Source organism: Lonchura striata, chromosome 5, assembly GCF_050655825.1.
Source record: "Lonchura striata isolate lonStrDom1 chromosome 5, ASM5065582v1, whole genome shotgun sequence".
In the NCBI taxonomy this organism is placed as follows: domain Eukaryota; kingdom Metazoa; phylum Chordata; class Aves; order Passeriformes; family Estrildidae; genus Lonchura; species Lonchura striata.
In genome coordinates this window covers 63,844,257-63,857,890 of record NC_140707.1, presented here as the reverse complement: position 1 = coordinate 63,857,890, position 13,634 = coordinate 63,844,257, and the positions used below count along the sequence as shown (strand labels likewise).

Genomic DNA, 13,634 nt, shown 5'->3' with positions numbered 1-13,634 from the left:
AATTGCTGTGATGGTGAGATGGGGCTGGGCAGAGCATTGTTTGTGGCTTTCCCTTGGTGCAGGGGGAGTCCTGCCTGAAGCCTCCCTCAGCCAGGCAGTGCAGTGCTGAGCTTTCTGTCCTTGGGTTCTTCAAAGTCGTGTGTAAGCCAGACACTGCCCTCCTCTACTGGGGAAAACCATTCCTGGCAATGCTTCTGCCACCTGGCAGGCTGACAGTGTGAACAAAGGAATGAGCTATTTATTCAGACACAGGTTGAGGGGTGGAAAGCCCCTTTGGACACAAAGTCACATTAAACCTCTTTCCAGCTAGGTTTTAATTGCCTCATCCACAAAATATTTACGTAGTGTTGTTTTGTACAGACAGGCACACTGTGACTGGCATGCTGCCAGAGCAGGCAGCAGGTCCAGCATGGATGGGGTCTGATCTGGGCCTCTCTGGGGGCTGTCAACTACCCCAAGACACAGCTTAGCACCAGGACCTGCTGGGAGGTCAAACAGAATCCCGAGGGAGCTCTGAATCTCACAGTCTAGCTCACCTCTTTACCTACAAGCCTTTCTGGTGCTCTCTCCTAGCAGCATCTCTCAAGGAATGCTCCTGTTCCTGGAAATGCTGTTTCTAGGTGTCCATCCACAGAAGATCATAGGAAATGAAAAATGTGCTAGGTTTTACTGTTGGTTTCCATTTTTCTTCAATTATTGCTTTTGCAATGTGTTCTGTTAAATTGTAGATGCGTTAAAATCTGTAGGGGTGTTGCTGTCTAACAGCTCCCTACTGGGCTCCCTAATGACCTGCACCCACAAACCTCTGTGAGGCTTTCAACTGCTGCTTTGCCTCCTGACCCTTTGGAATATTTGGTTTAGGGTTTATCTGATCCCTCATCTCTTCTCTGTGTCTTTTGCTCATATTTGTTTTCCTCTTTCTTATTTCTTTTCCTGCAATAACACCTGTGGAACCGTGTAGGACTCCAGAGGTGCAGTGCTCCTTGGCAGAGGTGAGGGGCACAGAGAGTGTTTGGGGGAGTCCTGCAATTCCCTCCACAGCACCGAGGTTTTCATCAGCTCCAAAGACCAGGAGAAAAACATACTGCTCCAGGAGAATACTGTTTCAGTGCATATTCAGAAAGCTGCACCACATGCCCTGTCACAGCCTCAGCAACCCAAATGGCACAGCCCTGGTGAGGCATGCTGTGACCCACTCCTTTCCTGCAGGTTTCACTTGAAATCTCACCCTGTGTGGGTGGAGGGGACCCCAGAGCTGCAGAGATTTATTGCAGCAGTGAGGCTTGATATTTTTAACAGCATTGGCAATGATGGATGAGGCAAAGACATGCTCAGAGGCTGCACATGCCTGTGCAGCATTTCCTCCTGAGGGGTGGTTTGCAGGGAAATGAGAGATATTGTTTCACCTGAAATATTTTTATTTCTGCTTTTAGGTTGAGGGAGCTTTGAGCCTTAAGCTGAAAAGTCCATTTGCAGGAAAAAAGCAGGTTGTGATTTAGAGGCTGGCTTTTACAGAAGGGATGCTGGCCCCCAGGTTTGAGTGGGAGAACTTGGAAGGTGCATTTCTGCAAAACATAGGAGTGTTACCACATCTGGGGGAGGATGTGGTCCAGACCTAAGGATAGTTCCCTACACTGTTCCTGTGTAGCCATGGGAGGAGACCACTTGAACTAGTATATATCACACCAGGGAACAAACTCACAAGTGCTCATTTTGTTGCAGAAAGGTAGCCCAGGAGGATTTTCCATGAGGGCTGCCACTGCTGTGGATGTCCATCCTAGGTGCTTTTGAAGGATAGACATCAAAGTTTTCCTTTCTCTCCTCCTAGAAAAGGCCTGTTCAAGCAGGATCTCTCACACTGGTTTTCTTCTTTTGAAGTGAAATTGTTTTAACACCTTCAGCAAGCCACCAGCCCCATGTGCTATGCCAGCTGTCTGAAGCATGCCAGGACTCATGTGAGCCCAACAGGACTAGCAGGGCTGGGAGACAGGCTTCACCACTCTCCTGATTCTTGCTGCAACAGCCCTACAAGCGCATTTTGCCAGCAGGCACCTGTGTGCTCCCCCAGCCTGGCAGCAGCTCTGCTCCTAGGGATGCTCAGCTGGTTGAGCATTTCTTTCTGCTTGTTTGTGATTGCTGTGAGCTGCTGAGCAGATGGATGGCAATGGCTAATAGATGGTGCAGGTTGTGCACTCTGTAGCCCATTGGTTTGCAGTGGGCATCAGCAAGGCCGGGGTGGAGTCCATCAGCCCAGCCTCGAGACTGAAATGTCACAGCTCATTGGCTTCAGCAGTGTGTCCTACTGAGCAGGGTGCCCTCACCCCTCTCATCACAGGAGCTGCCAAACCAGAACTCAAAGAGCAGAAGCTCTTTGTGCATGACACTGACAGTGGATTATCTGTGATTGTGCTTCTGCTCTTACTTCACCCTATGCTTTGCCAAAACCCCAGCCTGCTGCCACAGCTTTTCACTGTGCTGTGACTCCACTGGCTTCAGGGTAATGGAGTCTTGATGTCCAAAAGAGCAGGGGTAACCAGCCCCATCTCCTGGAGATGGGGCATTGAACTTAACAGTGAGAATTTCCCCTTGGAGCTGGCTAGGGCTGAATGTTCCCAGTGGATAGCAGCCTTTGAGCAGGAATAAAGCCCTGCTGAGCAATTCAAGAAAAGTTAGACTACTCTGTCATTTAAATGAGGTGACTAAGAGCAGACCACTTCTGGAGCCAAGGCACCTGCCTGCTGTGCCTGTCACCACAGCTAGCTGTCTGTTGAAAATGTGTCATTGAGGCCAAGGACTGAGCTGAGAGCTCAGCACTGCCTCTGCTGCAGATGACGGGGAGATTGTTGCATAAAGTAGGAGCTTGTGCTTCTCCTTTGTGGGGTTTTGCTTTACTGCACCAAAATTTCCACTCTACAGTGCTCAAAAATTTTATCAAAGCCAAGTTAGCATTTGTTTGCCACATTGCTGCAGGACATTCTAAAGCACAAGGACCTTGAGAGAAATCAATGGAGCCTTGGGAGAAACCTCTTTGGCCTTTTCCTGGCTGAACTTTCTCCAGATTAACCCCAGGCTTGGTTTGATAGAGGGAGGAAAGGTGCAAGTTGGTTCTTATCTGAATAACACTTTGAATCCCTGGCTTTCTTCCAGTGCTGAAGGGTTCTTGTATCACACCTTTTTACTGCCCACACCAGTGTGAGCTTTGGTGTCCATAGCAATGCCCCAGGGAAGGGAGAAGCAGCTTCTACTGAACATCTCACCGGATGAAGCCTGATCTCTGGAAATCTGAATTTTCTTTACCTTTGGTGGATGGGAAAAACTGAGAACTAGTGCTTTATTTAAACATATACTTCTGTACCATTTTTTTTAAGATGAGTGTTTTTGAAGTTGCATTGAAGACGTTGTCACTGTAATCACTATATTTCTATAGAGATTATAATGACTCTTTTTGAAGAGTTACTCTCAGTCAGTCAGTGCTTAATTCACATATCAATGACTCCATAAACCCGAAACTCATAAATCTCCTGAAACTGCTCAAATCTATTGTGCTAATGAATGCTTGCAGGGGCTCATCATTGCAGAGATAATTCACTTAAGGAGCTGCCCCTATGAGAGTGGGTGGTCAGTGATGGCAGAGGGGCCTCATCTCTGTGAGGCAGCTGAAGCTTTTTATAACCCAGCCACACTCAGGATGAGCATTAGAGTCCAGACGCTCTTTTTGGTTGATTTTCTCCAGACTATTTCATGTGCAGTCCATCAGTCTGACCCTCAGAATCTTTCCCATCATATGGAGAGAGCTGAGTATCATTTCTGTGTGATGGTGGGGTGGGTGGAACCAGTTGGTGCAGAAATCATGATGTCATTTTGTTCAGAGTGAACTGGTTAAGCCATAGCTGGTTATTAAACCAACAAAGGCAGTAGCTCCTAACCAGTTATTAGAGTGTTTGCAAACCCTTGCTCCTGCTGCTGCAAAACACTGAGCGCCTCTTCTGGCTGGCTGGAATCTGTCTAACGACGCTATTGTAAACCAGTCCTAGGAACTTGTCCTTTATTTTAATAAATGCATAATCTGTATGGAAAACTGGAGACCAGTAGAAAACAGTGCCAGAATCCCCTGGAACAGCAGGACTGTGGGCTGCTGCCAAGGAGATAGGTGGGAAACTGCATGTCCTCGTGGCAGTCAAGTGATGCAGTTGTATAATTTGAGTAGCCCAAAAGCACTCGGCCCTGACAGGTGTCAATCCTGCTTGTCCTTTCAAGTGGGCCAACTCACTGGCAGTGTTTTTCTTTCCCAGTCCAAGGGGATTTATATAGCTATGTTTTAAAACATTTTGGTGTGGGGGTCTATAATGGAGCCCTAACTGCAGCAGCATAGCAGGTGCTGCTGCAAAAAACAAGATCTTCTTTTTTGCAGGGTCTTGTTTGGTTTAGAGCAGTGACAGGAACACTGAGCATTGCTCGCATGTGCTGGCAGACTGTGTCCCCCGTCCTTGTGGCTCCCGCAGAAGTGGTGCAAGGGCAGCGTATGGCAGCACACGTGCCGCTGGAGAGGCTGCCAGTGCCAGCCACACTCCATCGAGTTCCAGCTGCAGGGGCACAGGGGAAGCCCACTCGTGTGCAGGCACCCCCGTGAGGACTGGATTTTTTGGGGCCATGGGCCACCCTGCTGCCAAACAGGGGCTGGCTGCTTGCGGGGAGCGCGGCCACCAGCACTGCCCTCCCTTGCCGCGCTGCACGGCCACCCTTCGCCCGCGGGCTCCCACACGTCTGTTCTCGCTGGGCAGCAGCAGCCCGGCTCCTCCGGCATCGCTGCCGTGGCAAACACGCTGCAGACCGCGCAGCCGGCCGTGCCTCCGCATCCCGGCCGTGCCTGCCTTCCCCCCGCAGCGGCTCCGGGAGCCGGCGGCAGCCACGGCCCCGCCGCGGAGCCCCGCAGGTGGCGCAGGCTGCCGCACCAAACCCGGCACCTCCCGATGGGTTTGCCTGCGCCGCGTGGCCCTTTAAGAAAGCCTATACATCCCGTTTCCCCAGGGGAGAACACAAGAAGGCAAGTGGAGCAGATGTAATTCCGCAGTGCTGGGCTGACTGCGAGTATGTCAGCGGGAAGTTGGGCTTTATCCAGGGTGAAACAAGGAGAAGCTGCCGGGCGTGCGCTTCCCTCCGCACGGGGTTCGTGCCTCTGGGAGGGCACAGCTCCCACCGCGATGTGTGGGTGTCCCGGCTCCCAGGGTGCTCTTGCAAAAACCTCGCATCACTGAAGCCAGAAGATCTGCTTAATTGCCTCTATCTGCTCAATTGCCTCTATCTGCTCCAGCATCAAAAATCAGTGAGGCAGTGTTGGACCTGGGGAGACAAAACCGACTTTCTTCCAACTTGGGAAACAAAAGCCTCAGATTTAGTGTTTCCCTACCTCCATGTGCCACTACATCACACAAATGCATGCTGTAGTTGCAACCTGTCTGCATGTGCTTGCAGAGAGAGGGCTGTGTTCACACATGTGTGTCTATTCAGGGCACAGGAAAAGACCCCAAGATATCCCATCTCCCTTCATTTCAACTCTTGTGGTGAACATTTCACCCTCCTGTAGCATTTCTCTCTCCTTGTTTCCTTCTGCAATGCTCAAGTGCCAGCAGGGTGAGGATTAAAGCACAAAATAATTTTTTCTTTTACTCTCTGTATAGTGTTCATGAGACATCTTCTGCTTCTGCATCTGAAAGTCACTGAAAGTCAGTCTGGCTTTGCCTAACAAATCTTGCAGGAATGGAAGCAAACCACAATACAAACTTAAGATTCAACTTTTCTCAGTGGAAAAGGGATGAAATCCAGCGCTTGCAGAGGCACGAGAGTAAAAGATAGAGGTTGCAGAGACCCACATTCCTCAGGGACCTGACAGCCCAAACACTACTGCTCTCCTAGTCCTCATGCCCAGCAGTGCCTCGGACCACTCTGTACCCATCTGCTGAGGTGGGGTCAAACTTCAAGGCAATGCAGCCATGACTTTATCCCCAAGCCCAGAGAAAATACTTCCAGGCAATGTTTGTGAGGTTCCTGCGGCATCAAACACACTGTGGCACAGATGAGATTGAGCCATTGGCATCATCAGCACCACCTCTTAGCTGGGCAAACCCTGCCAACTTCTCTCCTCTTTCACCAGCAGATGTAGTTTAATTTGACCTAATGCTACTAACACTGTTTTGAGGACATGACATGCCCTACAAGTCACAGCACAGCCTTGGTATGCAGAAAACTCAGGTTCCCATCCCTCCTAGGACTGAGCCAAACTCTCCTCTGCAGAGCCAAGGGTGTGCTGGAAAGCCTGGTGTGAGCTGGAAAGCTGGAAGATGGACGGAGCTCTCTGTGCTGTGTCAGTGCATCCCCCACAGCTGTGCCACCACTGGGCTCTCCAGGGAGCTCTGTTCCCACTGCCTGGGCAGTGTCCTGGAGCCAGCCCTGCAGTTTGCCTGTGTCCCTGCTGAGCACAGTGCTATGGGCACAGCACCCATACCACCCCAGGGGTGGAGTCCCCACCCCAGAGCCTGGGACTCTTGGCTGCTTCTCAATGCTGCCAGTGGCACATGGCTTTTCCACTGCCACCACAGAAAAGAAAGAATAATTTAAAAAATAATTTTGAGCTCATCAGAGGGGAGTGAGTTGAGCTCTCTGTCTGTTTTGATGGAGCCCCACATGAGTTCCTGGCTCCTGGTGGCTGTCAGCAACATCCCTTCCCAGAGGGAGACTTTTTCCTTTCTCCCTGCAGGGAAGCAGCAGCTCCTTCCTGAGCACCCAGCTGCTTCAAACACTCGTCCCACGCACTGAGCAGCACTGCAGAGCTCTGCCTTGGCCATGCAGATGGACACCTTGGAGCTGGGCAGACCCAGAGGGAGCTGCAGCGCCTGTGCCAGCCTGGTACCATGCCCAGGGACATCCCTCTTGCTTGATTTCCCAGACCAGCAGCCACACTGAAGAATCTGATGGGTGAAAGGGAGAAATCAATTTATGATTCAACTAAATTTTAAGTTTTTCAATGTTTTGTTTTATTGTTTTGTTTTGGTTCTTTTTAAGTGTTTGACATGAAATCTTGCATGATCTTTCCTGCTCCTCTCCACTTTTTATTTTCATTCTATGGTTAGAACTGGCCAGCAGGAGGTGGCCGGTGATGCCTGGTGTCCTCTTTGGTGTCCCCCATTATGCAAGCACACCTTGGCAGCCATACCCTCACCCAGATACGTACAAAGTTGCCCAGCCAGAGGTGGCTGCCTGGTCTTGCAGGCAGGGACTATTTTGTTGGCTCCAAAAGGGATACTGGCACCATCCTCTCAGGGCAGTGACTGGCAGGCATGCTGGAACCACAGAGCTTTGCTCAGAGTTAGGCTTCAGTCCTCTGTCATGCAAGAATTTGGATTTTTGTCCATATCTAGCAGTTCTCCAGAACAGCAAACATAGATGTGTTTGAATTAACCAGATTCCAAGGGCATTGACTCTTCTGCATTGTTTTCTAATCAGCCATCTGAGACACATTTTCTTGGAAGGTGTGAATGAAGATGAGAGATGATGACACTAAGGTGTGTAAATCCTCCCTCTCTATTATTGCAACATAGCAATGGGAACAGTAAATCACATTTTAAATCCTAGCACAAATATCTTGCCCAACCTGCTAAAACATCAAAGGATAAACGACAAAGCCAAATTTGTATTGCTTCTGTGGCTATGGCACATTTTGTGTCCTGCTTTTTAATTGCCTCTCTGGCCTCACCTGTTAGACTGATGTTTAGAAAACTTGGCTTTGTGGTGATTATCTTTGTACCACGTTGCAGAGAAAAGTCAGTCATCTCCTCTTCTTTGACCTATTAAACACTTGTCTCTAATATCTTATTGATTTTTATCAGATTAAAAGAATATAACCAATGAGCCTTTTTTAATTTCCTTACTTAGTTTCTCTGTTCCTTCCCTATTAGGCTTTTGTTGTTTTTTTCACCATCATATTCTGTCACTCAATTCACACTCCACTCAAGCTGCAGCTGTGGGCTCTGAGTTACTCAGTGCAAGTGCAGTTTGGCTTCAGATTTACTACACACTGCATCACCTTGTACAACCCACGGTGCTGTGGCACTGCACTGAGATGGAAAAGATCTCCCCCACAAGCCATGACTCAGGTCATTATGTGCAAACCAGTAATTGCACTGGTAATTTATTGAATCACAGCCTCCAGTCTCTCCATGCCTTCAGCAGCACTGATACATGGGGATAGTCCTCATCCAAAGCCTCTCCAAAGTCTAAGGACTGCTTCTGCTTCAGCTTGATATTTCCAAATTTTTTTATATCTTTAAGGAGCAGGTGGCATGAAATTAGTATGGATTTTCCTCATGCCCAGCAGCTTTGGTGGGAGCACAGCTGCCAGACACTGGGCACTTTTGGAAAGTCCTTTTACAGATCACTGAGTCAGGCTTCCACATGTTGTGGAGTCCAGTGGCAACAGAAAAAGTCAAATAGATGTGTAAAACCTGACCTTGAAAATCCAAGCATCAGAATACATTGTAGAAAGTTAGAACTTCAGTAATTATTCATGTTTACCTGCTGTGTTGTCTATCAACAACTGAGGAGCACCTCTGGATGGCCGGTGCACCTGACAGCATTTGAATACAATGGTCAATGGCCGAGGTCTCTCAGTAAGATAAAAAGCAGGACTTGGCCATGGATGTAGACCAGGACAAATTAATGCATCCTGTTTGGTTCTGGTCACAAGCCAGCTGCTGAGTCACAACCTATATCACATCCTTGAGCTTTACTGACCTGGACTGTGGACAGATAAACAGGATAAAGCCATGCAAGGCCAGTCGTGAAAGAACCATTACTTGGGACAAAGGTCTGTGCCTCGTTTTTCTGCTTCACATAGAGGTCCTTAAGAAAATAGGGTGTGAAACTAGTGCAGGTACAGTGCTTCTGCTTCTTTGGGGCTGGAGCTGACTCTTGGCGAAGGCGAACCCTGGATTCAACATCTTTTTATAAGGGATGTAAGATCTGGACCAAGACCTGACGGTGCTGATTGGTGTGACCCTGCCCACGTCTGCTGCAAGAGGGGCAAATTCCCAGACCCCTCCCACGTTCCCCCAGCAGCTGCACAGCCCCTGCCAGGAATCCTTCCCCATCGCCGCCGCGTGTCGAGCAAACACCCGGCAATGTTGACACAAGCAGCCGCCGGGCACGAGTGGCTCCCGCGCTGATCCAGCGGAGCGCGCTGCCAAGGACTCCGGGTGTGCCAGCAGGCACTGCCAGCAGAGGCTGCACTCAGCTGAAGCCACTTCTTTTTGTAGACACTCAGGAGTCTTGTTGTGCCTCAACACACCAATCCTACGCAGGTTCCCAAAGAGATGTAGGAAGCTGGCAGTCACATCCTGCCCCCAACCTCCTCCCTGCAGCCCCTCTCCTTTCATACATCCTCCATCACTGGATTTTCCCTGGGAGAGGCTACAGCACCCATGCTTCTTGGAATTGAGTGGCTTTTGATCCCAAGACAGATAGAAAAGTGCACTAAATTTAGGGAGACTTTTTGCTCTGCCTCCAGGAATATTTAACACACCAGGTCTGTTAGGCAAAGGCTTTCTCATGTTCAGGCTGAACTAGGGCATATTTGAAATTGTTACTGGTATGGACACCTAATTCTCTGCTTCCCAGCATCCCTCTGTTGGTGCCCACACCTGCTCCCCTGGAGGGACCACACTCTGCTAGGGGTCACTAGAAATGATGGAGAGCACTGAGGGAGGGGGAAGAGACAAGAATATAATTCATGTTGTGAAGGAAAACAAGTAAAGACAACAGAGGAAAAAAAGGAAAATAGCTGTCAGAAATAAAAATCCTTTCAGCAGAGGAATGAAGACAGATGGGAAGGCAAAGAGAAACAGTGAACAAAGAAAGAAATGCAGAGAAGTCAAGGAGAGGTTGGGGGAAGGCTGTGCAATCATTTGGCACCAGCTCTTTGCATTAGTTCCCTGAATATTGTGTGAAGCGGGGGTAGAGAACTGTGGATTACTGGAGTGTAGCACCACAATATCGTGGGCTGGCCACTAAATTACCATTCAGAGTCTCTTGGCTTAGCCTCGCTGCTGCCATGAGAAGAAACAGGATGTAAGCTGAAAAACAGATCTATGGAAAATAGAGTTGAGGCTAGAAATTCCATTATATTCTTGGCACTTTGACATTTTTCCTCCCCTTTTGTGAAATCTCAAGGGAGCGCTGCCTACTCTTGCAATAATAATAATTAAAAAAAAAAAGGTAGCATATGAGTTGGCATGGTAACTTCATCTGCTAAGTAACTAACATGTAGGATTTGCTTCTTGATCTAGAATAATAATGTCAACAGCCCCCAGGAAGATGCTTCCTTGTGAATGCCTATTGTCACCTAGATTTCATGCTTCACTCATGCTCGGTGCCCTTGGTGAGACTCACTGTGGTGCAGGGACAGACTTGTGCTACTCTGACACCAAGACATACGTTTGCTGGCTTCCTACATTACACCCTTCAGGCCAGCAGTATTTGGACATATCCACATGCCAGTTTACACTTAATCACTGTTATTCTTAGACTTTCCTGAAAGGTCAAAGTGTTTCAAATGTGCCCATGGTGGGACCACTGGGCTGCTGCTGAACATGCCCACCAGTAACTCCCAGTAAAACTCCTGTTTCTGAGCCTTTCCTGCCCGTGGAAACAGGCCAGGAAGTTCCAGTGCTCCTGCTGAGCCTCCCTGGGCAGGACAGACATCCTCAGAGCGATGCTGGCCAAGCAATTCTTCCTTTAGTGCCTCCAAATGGGGCATGTGCACTGCTACCCTGGAGAGCTGAGGTATGGAGAGCTCAGTGGAAGCAGCAGCAACACAGGGAACAGAAGAACTGGAAAATACTTATTGTTGCCAGTTTCAAAAGATGGGAAAAAAAAGAAAAAGAGAAAGCAGCCTGATACTTTATTTTGCTCATGTTTATGGCTGAGGATCAGCTGTATGGGTGGACTCCACACACCTGTGCCCCTCTGCTCCTTCACCCAGGGCAGGTTCTCCAAACAAACATGTACAAAATGCCCAGTGCAAAGAAAAACGGTTGCCTGTGATGAGTGAGAGTAGTGAGACTCTGGGCCAAAATGGAATTGCTCCTTTTCTTTCTGTATTTTTATGTCCCTGAAGATGGCTTTCCTTCTGGGCTGGTGAGGGGACTGTCACCATCTTGATCCAGGAGCTGGTGAACTGCAGTTTCCTCATCAGGGCCCAGGGAAGAAAGGTAAGGGCCAGGTTATCATCTAGAGAAAACTTTGCATTCTATGGCATGGCTGCTCCTGGGAGCTGGCTTCTCTTCTCACTTCTTGTTTTAGATTCCTACATCCTTCAGCTCTTCCTTTTCATGGGTCCCACGTAATTTATTTTTGTCCCAATGTACAGACACTGTCATACTGGTGTAAAGATGACTTGGATCAGGGTGTCTTGCTTTAAAAGATCACAAATCTGGCAATACTGGTCCTGCCATAGGTCCATCCAGCCCAGCACCCTGTATCTGAAGGGCATCATAAATGAGTGTGCAGAGAAAAGCAAAAAGAAAATAGATACATCCAATACTCCTCCAGCCTCTAACCATTATCAGCTCAGGGTTTCCTAAACATGGTTTACAGTGTGCATGTAGCAATATTCTGTAGGTTCCTTTCCCAGGAATTTACCTGCTTCCTCCTGAATGCATGCAGACTTTTAGCACGCAAAACATCATCAGCAAGAGGTCCCATAAGAGGTCCCATAAGGCCATCTGCTCTCTGAAGAACAACTTGCTTTTGCTTGGTTTGAAGCTGGGGTTTACTATGAAGCAGGCTTCAATTTCTGCCTCTAATTCCTGTACTGGAAGAGATAGAGAATATGTACAGGAGAAAATGGTTTCAAAAGACACCTATTAATTACTGTGTGGCCTGAACAGTGAGCTGTACTGCCCCAGTGACACTGATTTCAGTTCAGTGCAGCTAAGCAGCACCAAGCAGGTCACATGCCAGCCCTGTGTGCTCTCCACAGCCTCTGCAGGCTCCATCCTTGGTGATAAATTAACACAATTGCAAAAAAGATAAGTCGTAGGGTATCCAAACCCTTTCTGGGCCAGAGTTTGCCCAGTTCTTCCAATATATCAGCTGTTAAAATATAAGATAACACTTTCTTGCACTTCTTACCTCACTTACAGCCTGGGTCTGCCACTGCCTTAGCATACCTGCATGTTACCAACAGTGTGCTGGCTTTGTAGTCCCAAAGAGAGCATGGTGAGTACAGAGACACCTGAATGAGTTTTAAATGAGTGAACTCTGTTCCTGTTAGCAGTGGCCAGCAGCTAAGCCCACCAGGCTGCAGTGTCCTTGAGCCCCTGTGTTCCTGCCTGGCACAGCATCCAGTGCACCTGGGTTGGGGAGCTGCTTCCCCCAGCCTGCCCATGGGGATTCCACTGATGCCCAGCTCTGCTCTGCCCTTTCAGGGCTGGTCCAGACCCAGTGGGTCCTCGTCCACATACCATCACTGAGGGTCTGCTGCAGGGTAATTCAGCCTCAGCCTCCTGTTGGGGAGGGTGGCTTCATCCATGAGTACATGTGGTGTTTTCCCAATGCGGTCCTATGCTTCTCTGCAGGCATCTTTTAAATGTGAGGGATGTCTAGCTTAAAGACTTTTGTAGCTGTTTAAAATGGCTGAGTTCTAACCTCCTCAAAGGAAGATTTATAAATATTTGCATCCAGCTCCCAGTGGCACAATAAAAATATATTGTATTTTAGATAAATGCTTTGCCTAGAGGAGTACCAGTAAAGTCAATTATCTTGTTTGTTTGTTTGTTTTAAGTGAGCGACAAGCTCTAAGGCCCTTTATTTCCTTCACTGATGAGTGATTTAGAAATATTCCTCAATGCAATCTCTTCCCTATAGAGCTCCCTTTATTTTTTCTATCTGTGCTGGAGAAACAGGCTATCAAAAGCCAAAAGTAGATACCGCATAAACATTTTACTTATTTTTGATAGTATCTAAAACAAGCGTGAGACATGTTTCAAGGTTTCCAGACAAGCTTTGTAAATGCAGGATGATGAGGCTGTGTTCATACCTTGAGTGGGTGGCAAACCCTCGGGTACCTGTCTCCTCAGCAGAGGCTCTGTGAGGAGGTCCGGTCCTGTGATCCCCAGCATCACCTGCTGGGCAGCACTGACACACGGCCAGCAGAGCAAGGGTCCAGCAGCAGAAGTGCAGACACTTCTGTCCCAGCCAGCTATGGGACACAGCTGGCAGACTGGCACGGATTCGGTAACCTGGAGAACAACATGGGCTTGGAACAGAGGAGTGGAGAGCGTGCTTTATGTCACTTTTGTGAGGATCACGTTGTAATGCAAGGTAAACAATCGTGCCTTGTTTGTATGGGGCCTCCCCCCGCGTTCGTGTGCAATCCGTGCTCCCGCTGCCCTGCTGGGCTCGCTGTGTCACCGCAGGCACCACGCACCCTCCACCGGTGACTCAGGGATGCTGGGGGAGGCAAACAAAAGGAAGCTCGACTCTGTTCCGTGATTTTTTTTTTTTTTTTTTTTCCTTCCACAAGGCAAGAAAGAGGCCACAGGTAACGAGGCTGCACCACTGCCGAGGGAGGGGGTGAGGGA

At 48.7% G+C, this 13,634-nt stretch overlaps 1 long non-coding RNA gene across 2 annotated transcripts in view; it reads right to left on the bottom strand.

Annotated features, from left to right (window-relative positions):
* Positions 1-2,366: 2,366 nt before the first annotated feature.
* Positions 2,367-13,634, bottom strand: part of LOC146767414 (uncharacterized) — a 22,268-nt gene continuing 11,000 nt past the window's right edge. Inside the window, exons 2-3 of one of the 2 annotated variants that reach the window (XR_014955780.1) lie at positions 11,692-13,503; positions 2,367-11,531 (exon numbers count right to left, since the gene is read on the bottom strand). This is a non-coding gene — a long non-coding RNA (uncharacterized LOC146767414). Of the gene's footprint in view, positions 13,504-13,634 lie in introns of both variants that reach the window. The other variant, XR_014955781.1, reaches the window with a different exon arrangement.